This window comes from Podarcis melisellensis, assembly GCF_964234715.1.
Source record: "Podarcis melisellensis genome assembly, chromosome: 3".
In the NCBI taxonomy this organism is placed as follows: Eukaryota; Metazoa; Chordata; class Lepidosauria; order Squamata; family Lacertidae; genus Podarcis; species Podarcis melisellensis.
Genome location: NC_138530.1, coordinates 98,175,132 through 98,199,552, shown reverse-complemented (window position 1 = coordinate 98,199,552; position 24,421 = coordinate 98,175,132). Strand labels below are relative to the sequence as shown.

Here is a 24,421-nt window from a genome sequence, read left to right as displayed (position 1 = left end):
GCCTTCTATGCTTTCAGACCATACCCTGAGACCATTTCATAGGAAATGTGAAATGAGTGGTGGAAAATAAATCATCTGCTATGTGCAGAATTATTTTCTTAGATTTTCTGATGATGAATGAAATTGATATCAATTGCCACTGACCTAGGCCTCATCAATTAGCTGATTTCCCGCAAGCTTTTTTAGCTGGTTTCAGTTTTTGCGGCAAACCAGTAAAGCACTTCTGTCGAAGTAATTCAGATATTAAATAGCAATTAGAACTACTATGAATGTTTCGCTTCTTATCTTCATGTGTGTTAATTAATCTTTGGGTTCTTTTGTGATATCTCTTTCTTTCAAGAACCAAGTTTGTATTCACATGCTTACAACATTCACCAGTTGACCTTTCCAATTACTCAGACAGAATGTAGAATGGAAAAGTCTGAGAGAAGGAAGGAGAGTGTAAAACAGATCTAGTATGCAGCACTGTAGAACATAGAGATGTGAATTTGAAGCCATTCCTTTTTAGATATATCAGGCATTCTGGGTGGACAGAGGTGGAACAGAATGTGGAGGCATCACTATTTATATCATTATTTTAAAAACTAAGAATTGATGCTTTTGAATTATGGTGCTGGAGGAGACGCTTGAGAGTCCCATGGACTGCAAGAAGATCAAACCTATCTATTCTTAAGGATATCAGCCCTGAGTGCTCACTGGAAGGACAGATCCTGAAGCTGAGGCTCCAATACTTTGGCCACCTCATGAGAAGAGAAGACTCCCTGGAAAAGACCCTGATGTTGGGAAAGATGGAGGGCACAAGGAGAAGGGGACGAGAGAGGACGAGATGGTTGGACAGTGTTGTCGAAGCTACCAGCATGAGTTTGACCAAACTGCGGGAGGCAGTGGAAGACAGGAGTGCCTGGCTTGTTCTGGTCCATGGGGTCACGAAGAGTCGGACACGACTAAACAACTAATCAACAACAACAATATGCCACTTCCCACAAAAAAAAAACACAAAGTAACTTACAACAATTACACAAACTTACCATGAAACCAAATGCACCAAATGCATTAAATACGCATCAGAAGACATCCACACCACAAAAACCAAAGAATTTCAAAATAAGCAGCAACTCATAACTTCCCCTTCGAAAAGTTGCTTCGCTTTTCCCTTTGTGCAAGCAGCTGAAGAAGGCAGGATTCAGATTAACTTCCCATTACATGTGTACCCAGCAACTATGGCTTACAAAGAACTTGCAAACCAGTTTTAAGCTGTGGGTTTACATCCTGAATTCTTTGTAAACCATTAGCCATAGTTTGTAGTTTGAAATGTAACAGGAAACTATGGCTAAAAGAGTGCGATCCAGGCTTGTTCGGCCACTTGCAGGAAGGAATGTGTGATGCAGTAGCGAAAAGGCTGCATGTGGTACACATCACTCATTCATATTATTACTTATTAAGATTGGGTTTGGTCATGCAAAAACAGCTAGTGCTATAGGTGCAGAATTGTCTTGGAGAACAAGTTCCATTGTTGACAAGCCATCCAAGTTATTTTTCAAAGGGATGCTGGAGATGCCCAAATATTCTTCTGGGATATTTCAGTAGGTACGCTGAAACTGGATTCTTATAGATGGTGTTCTTGAAATTCATGATAGTCATGACTGATTTCCTTTTTTAAAAAACAACAACTTTATTTGACAAACAACATTAAATTACACAACATCCCACAAAACACAACTATACAATCTATACATCATCAATCATTACTGTTATCTATTACTAATTTACAGAACAGAAAGAAGAAAGAAGTAAAAAAAAGAAAAGAAAGATAATTAAGAGAAAATAAAGTTGACTTTCAATTACACCATTGTAAAAGGTAAAGGTACCCCTGCCCATACGGGCCAGTCGTGACCGACTCTGGGGTTGCGCGCTCATCTCGCTTAAGAGGCCGGGAGCCAGCGCTGTCCGAAGACACTTCTGGGTCACGTGGCGAGCACGGAAACCTATTTATCTACTTGCACTTTTAAGGGTGCTTTCGAACTGTTAGGCAGGCAGGAGCTGGGACTGAACGACGGGAGCTCGCCCCGCCGTGGGGATTCGAACCGCCCACCATACGATCGGCAAGTCCTAGGCACTGAGGTTTTACCCACAGCGCCACCCAATGTGGAACAACCATTGTACTATCACTTAATTTGACTGTTTTACACATAGTATCATACTATTATTTTGCCTTCCTAGTTCTTTTCCAAAGTACATGATTATTTATCACATTCATCTTACAAGAATCAGTCAAGGTCTGAGAGGAGATTTTTATTGTTGCAGGTATTTTTGAAGTAGTCTTTAAATATTTTCCATTCTTTATGTACCTTCTGCATCGGATATCCTCTGATTTTCCCTGTCATCATGGCCAACTGTAGATATTCTATTATTTGGACCTGCCATTTGATAACAGTAGTACCTCAGGTTACAGGCACTTCAGGTTACAGGCGCTTCAGGTTACAGACTCCCCTAATCCAGAAATAGTACCTCGGCTTAAGAACTTTGCTTCAGGATGAGAACAGAAATTGGGCGGCGGTGGCGCGGCAGCAGCAGTGGGAAGCCCCATTACCTAAAGTTACCTAAAGCCCCATTGTTTGTTGTTTGTCAAATAAACAATACCTAAAGCCCCATTACCTCAGGTTAAGAACAGTTTCAGGTTAAGAATGGACCTCCAGAACAAATTAAGTTCTTAAGCCGAGGTACCACTGTATTGTAGGAGTCTTTTCGCTTTTCCAGTTCCTTGATTTGAATCAAAACCACCCCAGTGTGTTTGCACCATCACAACTGATTTGGCATATTTTCCACCCACAGATGGGTGGGATATAAATAACATCACCACCAACCAGCACCTAGCAAGGCTTGCTCTGCTATTGGAACTTTACCACACTTAGGAGTAAATTTCAGCTATATGAACAGAAAGAGGCTGAGAAATGCAATTGACCACATGAAGCTTTTGCAACTGCAAATGAGGATTATGATTTATCGGCGTGTCCTTTGTCCTATGACATTATTGCAGGATTTATTCAGCTTGCTGTTATTGTTACAGAAGGAAATCAGGCTTGTTCGTGCAAGTATTTCTGTACATTGAGGACAATTTGAATTTTTGCTTTATAGTGGGATATTTTAATATCTCTAGGAAGCTCAGTGGCATTCTCCAGATAATGTTTTCTTTGCAGGAGAAATAGTCCCTTGCAGGCATACATCATTTTTGCCAAATAGAAAATGCCACACTGAATGAATACAGATAGCATCTTTTAAAATGAGTAAATCTTTAAGACAGTGATAGCACTGTGCATGAAGGATAATGTACACACTTCAGCATGTTGGGTCCATATAGCCATTGTTTCTTTAAGCCTCCGTAATACTCTTTATCTCAAGTCCGTAAAAGAGTCAATAAGCTGTTACTGAGATGTATGGTGTTTCTGCAATCAATTACAACTTGTAGTGAACAGCATTTTCTTGACAGCCCACAGCTCTTTTTGTGACATTGTCAGAGTAATTACAGTTTTATTTTAAAAATTTTCACCAGATGACATTTGGTGGGGAGGGGGGAGTTGCTTCACATGGCATCCTCAAGCTCTCCCAGTTGTTTATTATTCGGCAACCAGAATCAATTTGCTTCTTTTCGTCCCTCACGGCACAGAATGGGTTTCAGAACCTGATGCAATTATATGTTAGATTGAGTGAGAAATATAAAAAAATGAAACTTTGAATTGGATTACTTTCCACTTTTGAGACATTCATCAACAGTCCTGAAGACAGAACATTTTTAAAGGCTTTTCAACACTTGTGTGTTGCAGTGTCCAAAGAAATTACTGCTCAACAATTGGAGAGGCCGCGGGGAATTTCACAAAATCCTGAAAAAGAAGCAGCACCTTTCGATGACGCATTGCCAAAATTTGCATTCTAACAGATTGGGGAAGACCTACCTATTGCTCAGAAGGTCTTCTGCCTGAACACCTGGAGAGCTGGTTGCAGTTTAGATCATTGTTTCCCAAATTTGGGTCTCCAGCTGTTTTTGGACTACAACTCCCATTATCCCTAGCTAGCAAGACCAGTTGTCAGAGATGTTGGGAATTGTAGTACAAAAGCAGCTGGAGACCCACGTTTGGGAAACACTGGTTTAGATGATGCTAAGCTAGATGGCCTGATAAGGAAGCTTTCTATGTTCCACTGTATACATTGTCACAAGGGATTATCACAGGAATGGGGAACCAGTGGCTTTCCAGATGTTGAGGACCAGTTCCCATCAGCCCCAATCAACAAGGCTAATGGTCAGGCATGGTGAACATCATAGTCCCACAATATCTGGAGGACCACAAGTTCTCCATCTTTGGTTTACTGGATGCATCTCTATGGCAACCATATCCCTCGCAGTGCTAGGTGGTTCATTTCCCTTGGCTACCTTTATTTATTTTCACACTGCCTTTGCAGCATGACTCCTTTAATATGCAGTCAAATGATGAAAAGATCCGTCTGTAAATGAATGTGCAGTCAAGCCAGCTGCGAATAAAAGCCCATGTCCTTAGGCTCTTTTGTATTTAGCACAAGAGGGACTGGAACCTGAGAGAATTTTATTGATTGAAACTTAAGAGTGGCAAATGGAATCATATGATTGCACAATGGGGAAATCACTTATTGAGCAACAGCAACAGATAAAAACACCACCACAATTTTATTGGCATGTTTCAGTACAAGGAGAAGACTAGGCAATTATTCATACATAAAAATGCAGCACAGAATCAGCTGGGCAGACAATAATTCTACTTGTTCTACTTAAGCAGAATTCTACTTAAGGTCAGATGCTCAAGATAGCAAGGTCATGCCAAAGAGCTGGTTATCATTTTACATATGTAAGTGAGATTTTTATATATTGCCTCCAAATATTTTTTCTTGGGAACTCTTTCAGTTGGTAAGCCATTTCACTGACTTTCTTGCAACTTCTTTAAAATTATAGTCAGTTTTGCTTTTAGTTAGCCTTGAACCTGGAGAGCGAGCACCGCAGCCCAATAGAATATATATATTTTAACTTCCATTCATTGCAATTTTAAGTTAAGCACCTGAGGTTTATCTATTTAATGACAGGAAGCCAACAAGGAGAACAGGTCATTCGCAAATCAGAGAAAGACAGTGAAACACCGTCTAACTTACAGTTAGTTTCTTGATTAAGGAAGCAGAACAGAGAACACACAGAGACTTCTAAGGTTGCTCCTGTCTAGATGAAGCAGTTGCCTGGACTGGCTTGTAGCTTCCCCTTCACTCCCTATCCATCCATGTCAGGTCCTTCCCTCTGTCTATGGTGAGCCCAAGGGATCCTCTCTGCTTCTGCCTGGCTCTCTGCTCAGTAACATGCAATAAACAGCTTGTTCTGGGGGGTGGGGGTTGCAGGCTGACAGCTGAGAAGCTGTCAGGGTGGCCTGTCTCTGCCCTGTGCCTGTTTGCTCCTCTTCACTATCCTCCAAGCTCCCAGCCTCCAGTACTTCCCAGCTCTCCCCCTCCTCTGGGATGTGGCTGGTTTCCCACTGCCAAGATCCAGGATCCAAATCGTCTCCCTTTATGCTTTTTTTGGGGGGAGGGGGTACGATCTTAGTTAGGCGGATTCCACCACTGCTCCCTCATTCAGCCAGTTCATCAGTGCTGAACTTTCACTGAATTATCAAGCTTTCCTTTTTATAACCTTTACACACAAATGGCTTGCATTGAAGGTGAAAACATAATATAAAAATGTGCAACAAAAGTGTATTTACCATTAGAGGGATTGCACTATGTGTGGGGGACCTCTCTTCCTCCCGAGGGACATCTATCAAGGGGTACACGCCAGTTGTTGATGGAACCACAGAACAAAAGAATCTGGGGAAGATTCAATTGATCTAAATCTTTCCTTTGTGCGGTAGTCTACATTCCAGATACACAAAAGCCACTGGTTACTTTCTCCACTCAAAACACACACATCCCTCGTCTACACACATCCCGGCCAAGCAAAAATACTCAAGAATGATACAGAGAAGAACCATGGAGGGGAGGGGAAAGTCCTGCTGGCCAGAGAGGGGCACCTAGAGAGCATGAATTGGCCCAATGGGCCAGAAGTTCCTCACTCCTGAGTTATACAGATATGTACCTCACAAAATCATCCCAAATTCCATGTTTATCTTTAGTCATGTTGTTGTTTAGTCGTTTAGTCATGTCCGACTCTTCGTGACCCCATGGACCAGAGCACGCCAGGCACTCCTGTCTTCCACTGCCTCCTGCAGTTTGGTCAAACTCATGCTGGTAGCTTCGAGAACACTGTCCAACCATCTTGTCCTCTATCATCCCCTTCTCCTTGTGCCTTCAATCTTTCCCAACATCAGGGTCTTTTCCAGGGAATCTTCTCTTCTCCTGAGGTGGCCAAAGTATTGGAGGCCCAGGTTTAGGATCTGTCATTCCAGTGAGCACTCAGGGTTGATTTCCTTCAGAATGGATAGGTTTGATCTTCTTGCAGTCCATGGGACTCTCAGGAGGCTCTTCCAGCACCATAATTCAAAATCTTTAGTCATACTCTTCCAGAATTGATTTTTTTTTGGGGGGGGGGATTCATTGAGGTGATGAAATTCTTAGAAAATTGAGGGAGAAATATTATGTGAAAAAGACTTGGAAGAAAGTGATGGTTGTTTAAGAGTTAAAATTAGGAAGAGGCAAGCAGCTGTTATTTTAAAGTATAGATGGTAAATCAATTATTCCATTTCCCTTTTTCCAAGAATTCAAGAACAAATCAATGACGATGAAAGGTGACTCGTGTCAAATACTAATAGAAGAAAATTCATGTTGTACAGTTCACCTATCAACTCTATAGCTGATTTTTAAGATAACTTTCAGAAGTATAATATAATGTGATTTTTTTTTAAAAAAAGAACCAATCAAGCATCTAGGTAATGATAACTTTTCAAGCTGGATTACACAAGGCTGTACAGAGACTTATGTATCCATGCCCTTCCCTTCATTATATATTCACACAGGGCGTGATCCAATCAAAATAAAGCATTTATTTCAATGGAACAGAATTTCATAACTCTTCTGTTGGAAAAGAAGAACTTTGATGGACTCATTTACTTTTGACTAGATGACATTGCACTCTCCTCGAAAGACCAGGTTAGCAGTCTGGGGGTTCTTCTGTGGAAATACAAGTGGTGGCAGTGGCCTGGAGCGCCTTTCATCAGCTTAGGTTGGTGTGTCAACCTCCAGGATGCTGACCCTACATACCCACAGCCTTGGCCATGCCTGTACTAGTCACACCAAGGTTAGATTATTATGACGCAGTCTTTGTGAAGCTCCCTTTGAAGAAAACTGAAATATGGCAGCTGATGCTTTCATGTGCTTGCTAGGTCCAGATGGTCAGAAGGTACTTGCCAGGGACTGGCTGGATGAGGAGGAGTTGTGGGAGCCTCTCACTCAGGAGCTCCCCAGGGAAGATGAAGAAGATGAGGACCCTGGGTCCTGGTGGTGGTACAATGTGATGGCTTGGGACTCGGGCTCGGACTCGGAACCAGAGGAGTCTCAGTCTGCACCGGATCCTTTGCCTCAGGCATCATCTGAACCAAGTCTGGGGCTTGATCCTGAAGAGTCCCAGTCTGCACAGGTTCCTCTGCAACAAACACCAGCTGGGCCGAGTCAGGGGCCTGAGCCTGCCCTGGCTCCAGATGCGGGGATTACCTCGTTGCCTTCAGCTGGGCCACCACTTACAGCTGCTCCACTATCAGTTGGGTATGGGGAGGCTGAGGCGGCCCCTGGGTCTAGTAACCCACCGACGTCTCCCGAGCTGCAGAGACTAAAGTCTGAGAGAAGGAGAGACCTGAGTACTCGCAGGAGGAGTGCTCGCCTTCGGTCGAAACTGGGAGGTGAGTCGCTGGGGGATCAGGTTGCGGGAGCAACATTGCTGTATGCTAGATCCTGCCTGAGACCCTGTGCCTGTCCTTGCCTGGTTCCCTGCCTTGTATCCTGCCTTGGCCATGTCGGACTGACTCCTAGCAGAACCTCCAGATTCTGGTCTGGTCCTGGACCGCATTTCACAGGTTACCCATGGGCCCAGCACATACAATGAGGAACGGTCGAGTTGGGAGGTGCTGGAAGGGTGTAGTGATCAAGGAGGCTCAGAGGAAGAAGGGCCTTCCAGGGCAGGGTTGGAGGTTGAACATCTCTGCACAGACACAGACAGGGAGGAATCAGAGGGTACACTTGCCATCCCGCAGCAGGACACTCTCAGTCCTGCTGGCTTCTCCTTCTCTCACACCCCGCTCTAGGAGAACCCCATGTCTCACCGAACAATGAGTGAGTCAGATCCAGAGGAGGAGCTCACCCCCACATTGCAGTCTCTGTCTGTTGGGGAGGGTCCCAGAGTAAGAGACTAGAGGGGAAAGAAGCTCAGATTCCTGCAATTTCCAAGCTGAAGGAGTGAAGCTGGGGAGACCTCGCTGTGTTACTTTATGTGAATAAAAAGTCAAGTGTATTCCAAGCCTCCGACCTCTTCTTGATCTGTGGGGGCACGGCAATTCCCTGTCAGCACTTGTGACAGTAATACACCAATTCTGTAGCAGTGGCATTGGTTGGCAGTGTGCTTCCAATTCAAACTGCTTGGCTCTTAAAGCTCTAACTCAGAGGTTTCCGAAACTTGAGTCTCTGGCTGTTTTGGGACTACAACTCCCATCATCCCTCATTAGCAGGACCAGTGGTTGAGGATGACGGGAAGTGTAGTCCAAAAACAGCTGGAGTTCCAAGTTTGTGAAACGCTGCTCTATTTGGGGGCTAGATTAGCTGAAGGTCCAACTGTACCAATATGAGCCTTCTTGTGTTTTAAGATCAGTGCTGGAGACTCAGCTAAAACTGGTGGGCACTAAGTACATGGTCTTCTCTCAACAGTGCTCCTTGTGAAACACTTCCCCTGAGAGTCCAGTGGTGGCCAAACTTTGCCCTCCAGCTGTTTTGGGACTACAACTCCCATCATCCCTAGCTAACAGGACCAGTGGTCAGGGATGATGGGAACAGTAGTCCAAAACAGGTGGAGGGTCAAGTTTGGCCACCACTGCCTGAGGCCTTTGGTTGGCAATGCACTTTAATACTAGTAAGATCTTGAAATATATATTAGCTAGCATGGAGAGGCTCATGGGAAAGCAGATACCAACTCTGTTTTTTACAAGCACATCCCTCTTGTAGTTGCAGAGCTGAACAGCTCTGGAATTCTTTAAATATCATTTATTTGTGACATCCGCTTTTGACCTCGTTCCTTGAGCAGCATTCCCATGGAGCATTAGGTTCTGGTGAACACGGTACATGCTGACTTCAGACCACAGCTATTTTACTTTTAAATACAATGTATGCTTACATTTTTTCTTTACGTGTCTGGGTAGGCATCAGTGTAAATCCAGCTCAGTGTAAATCCAGCTCTTAACCGAAGCCATATTTCTTCTTCCAAAGCATATTACTTTAATCCTAGGTTTAAAGGGGGGGAGTGTATTGAACCTAACACAGGTTGAAAGATTGTTGCTGAAGACTCCAGCTAAAATCCTTACAAACTATTTTTCCTTTTAAGAAAGAAAGAAAGAAAGAAAGAAAGAAAGAAAGAAAGAAAGAAAGAAAGAAAGAAAGAAAGAAAGATGAAAACGAGGAAATTCTGAGGTGGCATTCTATTAAAAAGTAACCCATTCTTTTGAAAGTGCTGGAAAGGGGAGTTTAAGGTTAACTAAACAGCAACTGGTCAGATTCACTACTAGAACAAAATTGTCACTCATATCTTGTGTATAATATGTGATTCTTGGATGAAAAGCCTTTTAAAAATCCTTTGGTAGTTAGTTGCTATTCTAAAATGTGTGGTGAAATACTATTTTGATGAGCATGAAATATCTTCTGGATCTTACAGCACCATCCTATAATATCCACTGAGAAGCCAGAACTTCAGGTAAACCAGTATAAGGTTTCAGCCATGAATTTACTTACAAAGTTAAATTATAGGAAACTGCTGGCTGAAACCTGTATTAAAATTTCAGGTCACAACCTTAATTATTTTGACACAAGTGGAATGTACTTCAGTTTAAACTCACAAAGAAGAGAACTTGAAATTAAATCCATCTCTCTTGCTCTGTTTTTATAACTTTCCATTGCAAAAGAAGTAAAAATAGTAACTACTCTGATTGGTGATTAAAATCCCTATCTTACAGTCCTTTTTCATATAAACAAGGAGCGCCTAGTGGTCATTTAGCAATCTTTTTATTTTTATGCCATTATGGTCCGTTCCCGCCCCCCCCCCCAACTAATGTGCTTATTACAGGGAGATGGGAAAGGGCAGAATCATAAAAATATAATGTACAGATGATTAAGGTTGTTCATCAACAACACTCTTTTGAATGCTTTTTGATATTTGGAGTGTAAAATGTCTGTATTAGCACTTAGGATTTTGACACACAAACAACAGTGATGATGACCTCTTGACTTCAGCCCACACACTGACAAATGTGTTCCAAAATGGAAAAGAGAAATAAAATGCAAACATTTGTTTGCATTTTAATGTTTAGCACACTTTTAGGGCTTAGGCAGTAATGCTTTGCCTTGTTTCTCTGAGGGATAAGAATTGCATTGCTTGCTCTGAGTTTGGTTCCAGAGTCTCAAACAGAAGTGTGGGGTAGGTATCTGAAGGCACTTTGCAAAAGGGCTTTCAAGCAGCCTAGCATTCCTGTTTTAGTTTTTTTTTCCCTCCCCCATGCAGCCAATGCTTTTTTTAAAAAAACCACACACAGCTTTTTTCTCTCCCAATCATCTGATGGGGCCGGATTTTTTTTTTTTTTTTAAAGTATTATGGAAGCATTGACTGCATGGGGGAGAAACACGAGGCTGCTAACTTTGGCTGTGTGTGTGTGTGTGTGTGTGCGTGAGCTGGCAAACAAAGCATTAAATCCTTGAACCCAGCCCTCAGCTGATTGACAGGTGTATGTGGTTTGGGCCAAGACTAAGCCTCATTATTTTTTACTTAAAAACTTTCAAAATATAGCTTCTCGTGGGAAAGTTTTAAGATGTCAGATGTTGTAATATAATTTTAATTTTAGCAGGAATTCTCCATTTACTATGCATGCTCAAGAAGATCCCTATAAATAAGTAAGTGACAATGTCATCTTGCCTGATGTGAAGTGACCGTTATTGCCTTAAACATGGCAAGATTTGGACAACTTCTCCCCATGATCATCAAGTGAATTACATCCACAGTTTCTACAGGAAACCTGCATGATACTGTACTGTTTCATGTATCGTGGACAGAGGTCAAAAGCTCATAGTGCTGCTATATTTATATATACACATATATATGATTATTTATTCATAGGTAGCAAAGAACATATGAATAATATTAGCACTTTCGAAGTGGTTAGAACAGGGAAAAAAGTCAAAGTTTTCGAAAGGACTATGCTCTCAGAAAGCTATTTAATTAAATGCTGGGCACTTTTGACAACACAGCCACTTCATTCAGCTGGAGAAATGAGCATTTTTGCCACTTTTAGACGCAACCCTTTTAAGAAAAAGTGCTTCCAAATGCAAAAGGGTAATATCACCATACTATTACAACTGATACCAGGGCCCTCTTTACTCAGGGGATGCAAGGGGCGCAGGGCACCCGGGCACTGAATTCTGGTGGGCGCCAAATGTATACCTACTGTATACTGGTCCCTCTCGATCGGCGGCAGTGAAAAGCAATGGAGCGAACGAGTATTCCCGACGAGTCAGGAAACAAAAGCAGGGTTTTCCGCTGCGTCATTGTTACAGGTGAGTAAAAAGGTTAACAACTTTGGCTACTGCCTTCCCAAAAAAAGCTAAATAAAAGTTAATTTGGGGGCACTGGACAGATCTTTGCACCCCGGCGGCGCATGTGCTAAAGACGGTCCTGACTGTTACCATGTGCCTAGGCTATAATATGTGGCCCTCCAGTCCTCTCTGTTTAGCCCTCAGGAGTCTCCTCAGACCACACCTCCTTCTCAGCCAGACACACTCCTCTCCCCAGATCACACCCTTCATCGAATTTGTATGTTCCTTGACTGTTTTTGATTGACTGGAGTGTGCCCTTGGAACTCTGATTCTGCCTCTTTCTTGCCTGAATGGGGGCTAGAGAGGGGTGTGTGTAGACTATGCAAAGGTAAAAATGACAATTGATGCTTCACCCAATTTTGCCTCTGCCCCACCCACCGTGGAGGCAGCAGCCCTCCAATGTTTTGGACAGAAAGTTTTGTTGTCCCCTTTATGCGTGGCGCTGTGGGTTAAACCACAGAGCCTAGGACTTGCCGATCAGAAGGTCGATGGTTCGAATCCCTGCGACGGGGTGAGCTCCCGTTGTTCAGTCCCAGCTCCTGCCAACCTAGCAGTTCGAAAGCACAAAGTGCAAGGAGATAAATAGGTACCGCTCCAGCGGGAAGGTAAACGGCGTTTCCGTGTGCTGCTCTGGTTTGCTAGAAGCAGCTTAGTAATGCTGGCCACATGACCTGGAAGCTGTCTGTGGACAAACGCCGGCTCCCTCGGCCAATAAAGCGAGATGAGCGCCACAACCCCAGAGTCGGTCACGACTGGACCTAATGGTCAGGGGTCCCTTTACCTTAACCTTTACCTTGTGCGTGGCATATTGTATTCACACAAAAAACAAGGAAGCGCGCGCGCGCACACACACACACACACACACACACCACTGCCAATGAAGGCCCCAAAGAGGGATGCTAATAAATATTCTCTAGACACCCAACTCATTTCAGCCAAAAGGTCTTTAGGCAGGGCTTTCTATGTAACAAACATGTGCAATACTATAGGATATTTTCACATGGTTTCTATCAACATAATTACACAAATATTTTAAGTATTTTTCAGCGCATCAAGACATGGTTTTTCTTTCTTGAGATATATATTACAGTCGTACCCTGGAAGTCGAACGGAATCCGTTCCGGAAGTCCGTCCAACTTCCAATACGTTCAAAATCCAAAGCACAACTTCTGATTGGCTGCAGGAAGTTCCTGCAGGGAATCAGAAGCAGCGGAAGCACTGTCAGATGTTCAGCTTCCAAAAATAGTTTGCAAACTGGATCGGACACTTCTGGGTTTGCGACGTTCGGGAGCCAAAAGGTTCTGGAACTAAGCTGTTTGACTTCCAAGGTACGACTGTACTTTGTAACCTCATCATGACAAGCAACAGTTAAACACTAAAACTGATGCTAAGAATAAGGCCGTTGAGCAGTTCACTGTCAGGTACCAGAGTCAGGTTAAGATCAAGAACAATAAAAAAACAACAACCACTGTTTCAGTTAATTCTTTATTCAAAGAAACCCAAACAGCTCAGGCCTAGTCATCTCAGCAACTCTTCCCAGTATATCTTCCCAGTAGGTCTTGTGTGCAACCAATATCTCCTCTGCTCTTTTAATTTCTCTGCATTTTCTGGGCAACCAGAATAATAATTATTGAATTATTATTATTATTATTATTATTATTATTATTATTATTATTATACCAGCCACAGCAGCTACGGGTGCTTTTCTGGACCTGATTTAAAGGCTGTTTGTTTGTTTTGTTGGACTACCTGCACCTCTGCCATCCTGCCATCTTCTGAGATCTAAGCCGGACATCTTCTTGGTATGTCTACCTGCTGGGTCCAAAAGGTGGGTGAATGGAACACAGGGCCTTCTCTGTGGTGGCTCCACAGCTTTGGAACTATGGCAGGCAACTTCATTCTGGGGTTTTCTGAAGCCCTTAAAGACCAAATTATTTCCATTGGCCTTTTCCCGAGTAATTTTTTTTATCCCATTTGCTGGATTGATGCTGCAGTCTTATGTTATAAAGGCTTTGAATTTGTTTATCACTTTATCTTTTTTGGGGGGGGGCTAGTTTTTGTTTTTACTGTTGCAATTTGCTTTGGGTGGGCTTTGCCTGGAAAAACATCACAGAATTAATTTTAAACACAAACAAAAAGCGAATCACAATAAATGAAGAGCTAAACTCAACTCAGCTTCAATGAGTCAAACATATGGGAGCGTTGAATGCAGCTGATTTGAAAATGCTGGAATCAGATCAACAGACAGTGTCAACTGGATGGACGCACTGATGCGTATTTAAGCGGAAATGGGCGATAGCAATGGATGGATGCGTTGCTACAGCTGTCCAGACACGATATGCAACCCAGACAATGCAGATAAGGCAATGTGCGAAAGTGATGCGGATCTGTTTTGCAAAATAAAAATAAAAAGATACACCTTTAGTTCTGCTGGCATTTGTCCCAATAACATGCAATGCCAAATGGAAATAAATGCAGAAATAAAGAAACAGGTTTCATACCTCACTAGTCCAGCACACAGTCTCATCAGCATGTCAGCGTGGCTGTATGGACTGCTCTGTGTGATGATCCCTTATTAGCACCCAGGCAGGAAGTTACTAGAGGTAAATGGTAGTTCCAGTGACTGATTCGGGTCGAGAAAGTAATTACTTTTGAAATTGGGAACAGAAAGAGTACACTTTGCTCATAAGCCATGCATTCTTATTTCAAACGAATGTAATAACGCCAGAGGATCTACAGAAATCTATACAATATGTGCTGGATCTTGACACTCCCTGAAAATTGACACATTAAAACTGGATGCTGTCAGAAGCACTTCGTGTAGAAATGATGCCAGTGAGCCTCGGAGAATGGAAATCAGAAAGGAGGAGGAGATGCATAGAGGGAAGGTAAAATAAAGAGTGTTCTGGAAAGCGTGTTCTCCTTCAGGGAGAGCACGTGTTGCGGTGGGGTCTACTGAGCCACCCCTTTGTTGCTGGGTAAGTTCTCCAAGATGGCCAGGGGGCATTGATTGGATTGCCGAGTTGCTGGGGAAAAAGTTATGTTGCAATTTTGGTGGGAGGGGTAAAAGGTTTAAATACTCTGCACGCAGCCTTGTACTTTCTCTTTTGCTGTGTGCAACGGATCACCCGCCCACCCACCCTAGAATAAGGGGTTTGTTGCGTTGACCTTGCTATGCCTGTCATGGGGTCGTCTGCCTTTGAGCAGGGGCCTGGTACGAATTTTTCCACCTGGCAAATTGGCTGGCTGGGTGGTTTTTGCCTACTGCGTAGCAAATCGTCACAACTTGTAAGGTTGTGGTTAGGCATTGGTTATAAATCTGGTGGAGGAGGGGTTAGGATAGGCTGGGCCTACCCCTCCATGGAGGGGTTCGGGATAGGCTGGACCTGCCCCTCCATGGTTGCTGCGGAAAGGGAATTCCGTTAAAGGAATCCTGGGGCTTGCCATCTTTTCATCCAATCCCTGGAATGGGACTAGGGCCGGCAAGCCTTCGGGGAGCAGGCGGATGAGAGTTGAGGGTCTGTGTCTCAGCTCCAATTCTTCCCCGACTTGCTTTCCCCCGCACTGTCTTTCGGTGGTGCCCGGAAGTCAGTTCTGTCCCCAGGCGGGGGGACAGATAGTCTTAACCAATGCCTAAACAACCACTCACAGTTTGTATTTTAATAAAGTTGTGGCCAAAATCATGCCAAAAATCTTAAACAAAAATTACGTGTCCGTTGTGAGTTATTTTGGGGGTGGATTGGGGACCTCAACACGCAACTATAGTTAAGGGGTATCTGAATACAGAGAGATGTGGGCTGGATTTGGGCTTTAAAGGTTTGTAAGATCCGAAGGGATCTTGCAGGAGCAGAAAGACACCTCCACCTGCACAAGAGGAGATCACTTGATTTCCACTAAATCCTCTTTGCGTGTGGAGGTCCCCAAGCCACCCCTCAAATAATTCACAAATCACACGTAATTTTTTAAAATGTTTTTGACACTATTTTGGCCACAACTTTATTAAAAAACATAATCTGTGAGTGGTTGCTTAGGCGTTGGTTATGACTATCTGTCCTCCCGCCTGGGACAGAACTGACTATCCGAACTCCATCGGAAGCCAGTGAAGGGAAAACAATGTTAGGGATCAATTGAGCTGAGTGACAGTCCCTCGCCGCTCACCCAACCAGCTCCCCAAAGACTGCCAGCCCTGGTCCCATTTCAGGGATTGGGCAAAATCGTGGCAAGCCCCAGGATTCCTTTAACGGAATTCCCTTCCAGCACCATTGGAGGGGCAGGCCCAGCCTATCCTCACCCCTCCACCACCAATTTTTATAACCAGTGCCTAACCGCAACCTTACAAGTTGTGACGAATTGCTAAGTAGTAGGCAAAAACCAAGTGGCACCAGCCAATCAGCCAAATGGATAAAATCCCTACTAGGCCCCTGCCCCAACGGCAGATGACCCCATGAGAGGCATAGCAAGGTCAACCGGATCACAGGGCGGGCGGGTGATCCGATGCACTCAGCGAAAGAGAAAGCAAAAGCAGAGTGCCCCCAATATTTAAAGCCTTTGGTGCCACCCACCCAATTTGCTACATGCAATTTGCCCCAGCACCCGGTCAGCCAATCGTTGCTCCAAGCAATAACCATTAACCTGCCTGGCAACAGAGGGGCTCCCTACTTTTGTGACAGGCTTCCTGGGGTGCAGCGAGAAAGGAGTAGGAAATCCTCATTGTGTTAGTGAAGTTCCTTTCACACTTTTTGGGATCCAAGCCAATGTCAACAGAATGAATGCCTTTGACATTATTATATTCAGCAAATGCTTAATATAAATGGGTGTGTGTTAACTGCTCAGGATTTTTTAATAATTTTGTTATATCTGAGCCTCTTTTCTTTAAAGAACCAATAAATCTATTTTTAATTCCGGTGGTGAAGTGAATTTTGCTGTACTGGAATATTTGGTAATTTGGGCCTCTTAAATGTTTTTAATGTGGGAGACGCAAGAATTTCTTTTGATGTACAGTGGTACCTCGGGTTACATACGCTTCAGGTTACACACTCCACTAACCCAGAAATAGTGCTTCAGGTTTAGAACTTTGCTTCAGGATAAAAACAGAAATCGGGCTCTGGCGGCGTGGCAGCAGCAGGAGGCCCCATTAGCTAAAGTGGTGCTTCAGGTTAAGAACAGTTTCAGGTTAAGTACAGACCTCCAGAACGAATTAAGTACTTAACCTGAGGTACCACTGTATTTATGCAGGTTTCGCTCTCATTTCTGATGATGTTATGTTTTACCTTGTATTTCATTGTTGTTTTTTTCTCCTTATTTATTGCAAGCCACTCAAAGAACAGTATGTTGTGGTGCACAGAAATGTGAAAAATGTCATACATGTGCATGCCAAATTAATAGGCGTTTGCATCAGCTGTCTGTGTGTACCCCAAATAATGAGGCAAATTGGAGTTAGTATTTTATGTTGCTGAGTTGGATTGTTCCATTAACAAGGAGTGGCTTGGGGAGTGCCCAACCTTCCTGGTAGCTCACTACACTGAGTTGCCTAATTCCTCCCCCAGCATAAAGTTAAAATGTAGGGCCTGTTTCTTTTCTTTCCATTTTCTTTCTTGGGAAATGAAATCAAATTCACCCAAGTCTTGATTGGGGAGTGGGGAGCGGGGGAAATATTTCATTTTGAAGGACAGGTCTAGCGTTTTTGTTTATTTTTTAATTCGTCTTTATTGATTTAAAATAACATCTTACATATAGATTACAAATAGTTGCATCAAAATTAAACACAAAAATATAATAGAAAGAAGATAAAGAAAATAAAAATAAAAAGCAAAAAAGAGTTAACAATAAGAAATGAATATTGGTTATAACATCCTGTCTTTTCTAATAAAGTCCTCTGAATGAAACTTCCAATCATTCTCGTTGTACTTTTTCTATTGTCTTAATTTTATCTCACACTTTGTTTTATAACTTTTCCTGTATATTCATCTAGTATATTTATTCAATTTGTTTATTATATACAAGTACCATTCAGTTCTGAATGATACTGAAGGACAGGTCTAGCATTTAATGAGAATGATTTATTTTCTGATCACAGGGATTTGCAGGAGGGATGCTGAAGAAAACTTGTGGGTCCCTCTTCTTTCTCCGCATTTCAGTTGTGAGAGCAGGGCATAAGTAGCAGACAGACCATTGTGTAGCCCATTTCTTTCCAAAATGTTCTTTTCCCTACAAACAATTAAAAATCACAGTGCTCTATTTTTTGGGGGTGGGTGGGTGTCATGAGGATGTTCCAGGAATGTGGCAGAGATTTTAAAATGGCGACTTCACCATTTTTAAAAAATAACAAAGATAAAATTTCCTACCCTGATAACCACTACAGTGGTACCTCAGGTTGCATATGCTTCAGGTTACAGATGCTTCAGGTTACAGACTCCGCTAACCCAGAAATAGTACCTCAGGTTAAGAACTTTGCTTGAGGCTGAGAACAGAAATCAGGCTCTGGGGGCGTGGTGGCAGCGGGAGGCCCCATTAGCTAAAGTGGTGCTTCAGGTTAAGAACAGTTTCAGGTTAAGAACGTACTTCCAGAACGAATTAAGTACGTAACCAGAGGTACCACTGTATACCAAACCGTCTGAGGTTTGGCAGGTCTGTTATACAAAGGCACCTTCCTCATATCCTTAGTTTCCAAACTGGTTGACACCTCCCCCCTCCCCAAAAAAACCAAACTCTGGGGGAGAGAATGCAATTTGTGCTTCACCCCTCCCAAAATGCTAATGTCTGCGCTGGAAGTGAACTGCTGCACCTATCATTCTGAAATCGGGCAGACTACATTCCCTAAGAAAGAGTGACCACGACTGTAATTTACATCCAAACCAGGCGGGGGGGGGGGGAATCAAGAGAGCTTTCAATTTTTTAAAAAAAAAATCCTTGCATGAAAACCCCTGGATGAATCTATCTGAAATTTTGCAGGCTTAATCCCCTCTGCAGGGGCAAATGTCACTCACTTATTTGAAAATGAAAAAAGTTACAGCTATTTCTGGATTCCCCATTATAGTCAATGGGAGCAAATCAGTGTTTCAAATTGAACAGATCAGAAGGATAACAAATCAAATCAGAATGACACACAGCATATTTGAAACAGATCAGGCTGCTTCCAAGACACTGGACATACAGGGCAAATCCTGTAGTGAATAAACATCCACACTAATTAAGCATTTGTTTTCTGACTTATGCACAAGTTGCTTTCTTATGAATATGCATAACCTCATCCCTCCCAATCCTGGATATAGTTTTCATAATTTTTCATAGATTGATGGGTACTATTTACAGCTGGCTCTTGTACAGTGCTACCTTGATTCTCAAACTTAATCCGTTCTGGAAGTCCATTCCAAAACCAAAGCATTCCAAAACCAAGGCACGCTTTCCCATAGAAAGCAATGCAAAATGGATTAATCCGTCCCAGACTTTTAAAAACAACCCCTAAAACAGCAATTTAACACGAATTTTACTATCTAACGAGATCATTGATCCATAAAATGAAAGCAATAAACAATGTACTGCAGTCAATCAATCAATCAATCAATTAGTAGCTGAGCTGGGTTCCACACAGTCACAAAAACAAAACAAAAAGAGCTGCAAAAACAAAAATGCAAAATAATCACCAAAACCAGACAGACCTCAGCAGAACACTCAAAACGGAAGTGTGGCACTCAAAATGGAGCATGTTTGGCTTCCGGAAAAAGTTCGCTAACTGGAACACTTACTTCCGGGTTTGCAGTGTTTAGGTTCCAAGTTGTTTGTTTGTTTGTTTGTTTTTGTTTGTTTTTGAAAATGATATTTATTGAAGTTTTACAGACAGGAAAAAGTTACAGAATTAAAAAATAAAAAATAAAAATAAAAAAGGTACAAAAATACAAAGGAAAATACAAAATACATAAAAAATTAAAAAATTAAAAAAACAAATCAATCTTTTCATGTCTTATATTTCATTTACTTGTTTCCTGACCTCCTCACACCTCCCTTTTTTGTATTCCAGTTCACATGGTTAATTCAGCAAATCCTTTCCCTCTTTGTTTTTATCTTAATTCTATATCTTAACATATTATAGCTTCGTATTTTTATCTGATTATCAATCCATTTTTACATATTCTTTTTAACCTTGTTGCTAAAGCCGTTTCATTTCAATCCAACATCATTTTAACATTCATTAATTTTACAATGTTTCTGCAAATAGTCTTTAAATTTCTTCCAATCTTCTTCCACCAACTCTTCTCCCTGGTCAGGTTCCAAGTTGTTTGAGTCCTAAGGCGTTTGAGAACCAAGATACCGCTGTAGTGGGGGTTTTTCCCTGAGAAGAAAAGGAGTTGAGGATGCAAAACCTCTTGATATTTTCTGCTTAGATCCAGCAGAGAAAAATCTACTAGGCCTGCTCATTCAATAAATATACACGACATGCTCCTTTGCATCTAATGTGCAGGCTCTGAAAAATGAAATTACATTCCCTCTCCCCACCCCACCCCTTCACTTCAGCTGTCAGAAGGGAGACGATTTCTTTCCCATCCTTGTGCACTTTAGTTCAGTGTTGAAAGTTCATCTCCATTCCCAGTGGAGCTTGGTCCTCCTAAGGAAGGAAGCTTGGAGCTGGAGTTGAGCTGGATTGGAAGCACCATGCAAGTGTCCATGCAGCTGATCTTGTGTGGAATACAATGCAATACAGTGGCACCTCAGGTTACATACGCTTCAGGTTACAGACTCCAGTAACCCAGAAATAGTACCTCGGGTCAAGAACTTTGCTTCAGGATGAGAACAGAAATTGTGCTCTGGCAGCACGTAGGCAGTGGGAAGCCCCATTAGCTAAAGTGGTGCTTCAGGTTAAGAACAGTTTCAGGTTAAGAATGGACCTCCAGAACAAATTAAGTACTTAACCTGAGGTACTACTGTATTATCAGTACCGCTGCAAGCTGCAGGAGTCTGTTTCCAGTATGTTCTGCTTATATATTTGTAGACAAATAGATATAACAAAGGGTGATGTTCTTGTTAGAATTCGGGCTCCGTGATTGCAGTCATGGGATTGTTGTCTTTCATATGACGGTATATGTTTTGACTCCACAGAGTGGGAAGTGACGGAAACAGGATGTTTGTGTTACTGTGTTCCGTGAAGTGGGACTATTGTCCTTTGTTCTTTCTCTTTGTTGTCTGATGCTAGAGAGAGAGGGAGCCATGTTGCAGTGCTCTGTGTGTGTAAATAAAGTAGATTAGCCAAAATGTTGAGTTGCTGAGTTCTGTTACGCAAACTGCGAACACTCTGCGGATTCCTAAGTGTGCCAGTGTGTGATGGCCTGGGAATCTGATTCAGAGGCTGAACCGGAGAAACCCCAGCCTGCACAGGAGTCCCCGCCTCCAGGGCCAGCTGAGCTGGGGCAGGGCCTTGGATCTGAAGCGCCTGCACCTGTGCCGGATCCTCAGGAGCAGGCACCAGGTGATTCCACTCTGGCTCAGGAGGTGATTGAGGACACTGTGCCTACAGGTGCACCTCTCCCAACCCTGTCAGGGGAAGGTGAGTCTCCTCCTGGGTCCAGTAACCCTCCAGCCTCTCCTGAGCTGCAGAGGCTCAGGGCAGAGAGGCGGAGGGAACTGGTTTCTCCCAGGAGGAGTGCTCACCTTAAGGCCGGGAGAGGCGGGTCTCCTGGGGGCCGGGGCCGCCCCTGGCCTCAGAGAAGATAAAGGCCAGTCAGCCCGGTCCCAGGTTGCGGGAGCAACGTCATTGAATACCTGCTTCTGCCCGGACCCAGACCTGTCCTTCCAGAGTTCCCGTCCCTGCCCGGCTTCCTGCTTCGGACCCCGCCTGGCTTTTTGTGAACTGTTTCCAGACTCATGACCCAGGACCGGACTTTGACCACGCCAACGGTATCCTTCCCCCCGGGACCAGCACACGATGTCTGGTGGCATCTGTCGCTATGATATTCGGGCAGAAGAAATCTTTTGAAGCTCCTGAACGAAAGACCAGGAGGGAGAGAGCATGCCAGTCGGGCATGTGTCTCTGCCAGGGTCCTACTCGAGTGTAGGATGAGCTCCTGACAGTTCTCTCACCCAGTGGAAACCCAGTAGTGTTGCTCCTGGGCTTCTTGCCGCTAGAGGAAGTGAGGGGTGCTTAACAGTATTACCCTTTTGTAGCTGATGGTGGGGATGCTTGTCTCTTGGCATCAAATAAGTAGATGGTCTTATTTGATCTTGCACATAGCTCCACCTGTCGCAGGCTTTTTCCTCTCCTCTTTACTTTAAGATTACTCACAGGCATCACAGCGAAAGATCCAACAGCAAAAGATGAAACGCTTTCCTTTGCTGTTCAGCATCAAGTGGTAAGTGAGAGATTATACAAGTTCTGCAGGGGATCATAAGGGCGATGCAGTCACAGATGGTGCTGGTATTATGGGAACCAACATTCGTATTTCACTGTTTATCAAAGAGAGTCAGGAATGCATGAAAATGAAAGGTTTCTGGGGTTTTTAACCACAGCAGTATGAAATAATAATAATAATAATAATGGAGCTACTCTATGAGTGCAAAAATAAAGTAAACCAAAATTAAGCCAGTGAAGTTTTCATCATATTCCACATATTCTAGAGCAGACGGCAAATGAAGTGTGGCATCTGAATATAGACTGCATTTTTAATCAAGACTTATATTGGCTTATATCTTGATCAGGTTCCTAAATTAAATGGGCTTAGATTTTCAAAGGTTTCATGCCAGGCAGAAAAAAACCTTGGCAAGAGGTTTTCTCCTAAGACAAGAGGGCCCCATTGATGGGAAATTACATATGCTGCCCCAAGGCTGAAAAAACACTATTAAGAATGGGTAAATAGTAAAATAATACCAATGTGCCTCCCAGTAAAATGAGCCATATCTTCTTCCTAAGGTTGAAAGGCCAAGAGCAAATGGTTTTGAAAAACAACTGGCTGGAGAAGGGGGGGAGTGTAAACAGGGGAAGAGACTTTTTCTTCACTTTTTATTTTGAGGCTGTAAACTGTTCCTTCCTTTTACTTTGAGGAGATTTATCCTTCTAAAAAGCTATATATGATAATGTATGAAATATATTAGCTTAAATATATTGGCTTAAATGTAATTATGCAAAGGATTTAAGAAATGCTAGATTCATAGAGTCATATTGCAATAGGAGACCAGAGGGGCAAATGAGCCTAGCCCCCCCTTGCCAGACAGGAGACGCCATCGAACACTTCTGATATATAGTTGTCAGGCATTTGTTTAAAAGACCCTCAAATGAAGGAGATCTTTCAATGTTGATGTGAACTCAAGATCCTTGACATCTGTTGAACATAAAAATGTAAGATTAAACATTTGTTTTAGAAGGCAATAGGGCAAGAGGTGAGCTGGTAATTAAGATTCCATGTAAGATATATTATTACTTATATGTCAAATATATAGCTCTTTGTCTCCCTTATAAGGATAGGAGGATATGGGTGTATCTTTTTGTGATTAGTTATAGCAATCAGCCAATAGGAAATCCAACCAGGCTGATTGAACAGAGGCAGCCCCAGGAGGAGCAAAGGGGGCTGGATTAAGGGAATATAAGTGCTGGCCATAATGGCAGGAGGCAGGCCAGAGCTTGGTAACCATATACCACTGAGCCTCTCATTTATTTGTCTGACAAATAAATTATTATTTTAATTTCTCTGTTGCTGCGTTGAATATTTCATTCCAGCTAAGCGTTAACCACAAGCAGGGTGCTACAGAAGGACATGATTAAAGTTGAGAAAACTGACTCGTCTTTTCATGCCCTTACTGGTGGTAATAGGGGTCTGCAGAAGGAAGAAGAGAAGTTGATATGAATGTCATTTTTAAAATAAAAAGGAGAAAAAAGCAAATGGCTATAACAGAGTTTGAACTTAGCAAAGAAAAAGAAAATCAGTGCTTCAGTGGAACGTACTGTATTTGCATGTAATGGTTGGGATCTGAAGGGGCATATTGCCTGTTCATGTCTATACACCTGATTTCTTTTCATTTTTTTTCCCTGAGCCACATTTTCAAAAAGTGAAATCCTCTCAGAACTCCCAGCATGTCCTTTGAATTCTCGGAGTTAGCCAATTAAGTTCAGTAGCTCTTTAAAGCAGATGTCTGAGAGAAATAGCACTCACAGCCCAGCAATTACAACCCCCTCCCACCCCCCTGCTCTGTTTTTTGCAAAGGTCTTGTGTCGAACCCTATTTGAAGCCAGATAAATTCAAAGGGCAATTTGGAGAGTGTAGGAAAATTGGGAGGCGGGGGCGGCAGACATATTTAGAAAATGTAGCTGGGCAGGGGAATTGCATTGCAGAAGATGTCTCCTACACAGACTATGTTAACTCAGGCCCATTTTAAGTACTTCATAGTCAAGTTTGGGGGCCTTGCTTTCAATTAAGCACGTGCCAAAACATTCTCCTGGTGCTTTTCCCAATCATTCTCAATTCTCAATGAGAAATGAAATTGCGTCCAAAAATGCCTGAGAAATTCTCTTGGGCAAGCTGCAGGGGTTTTCTTCAGTTTACCTCACTCAGCAGCCTTTTCAGATGCTGCAGAGGAAGAGGGCAATTCCTCTCATGAGGAC

At 42.9% G+C, this 24,421-nt stretch overlaps 1 long non-coding RNA gene across 1 annotated transcript in view; it reads right to left on the bottom strand.

The window, feature by feature from the left end:
- The window catches only part of LOC309367429, a 320,714-nt gene that overhangs the window by 254,804 nt on the left and 41,489 nt on the right, over positions 1-24,421 (bottom strand). The gene's annotated exons all lie outside the window — the stretch shown is intronic.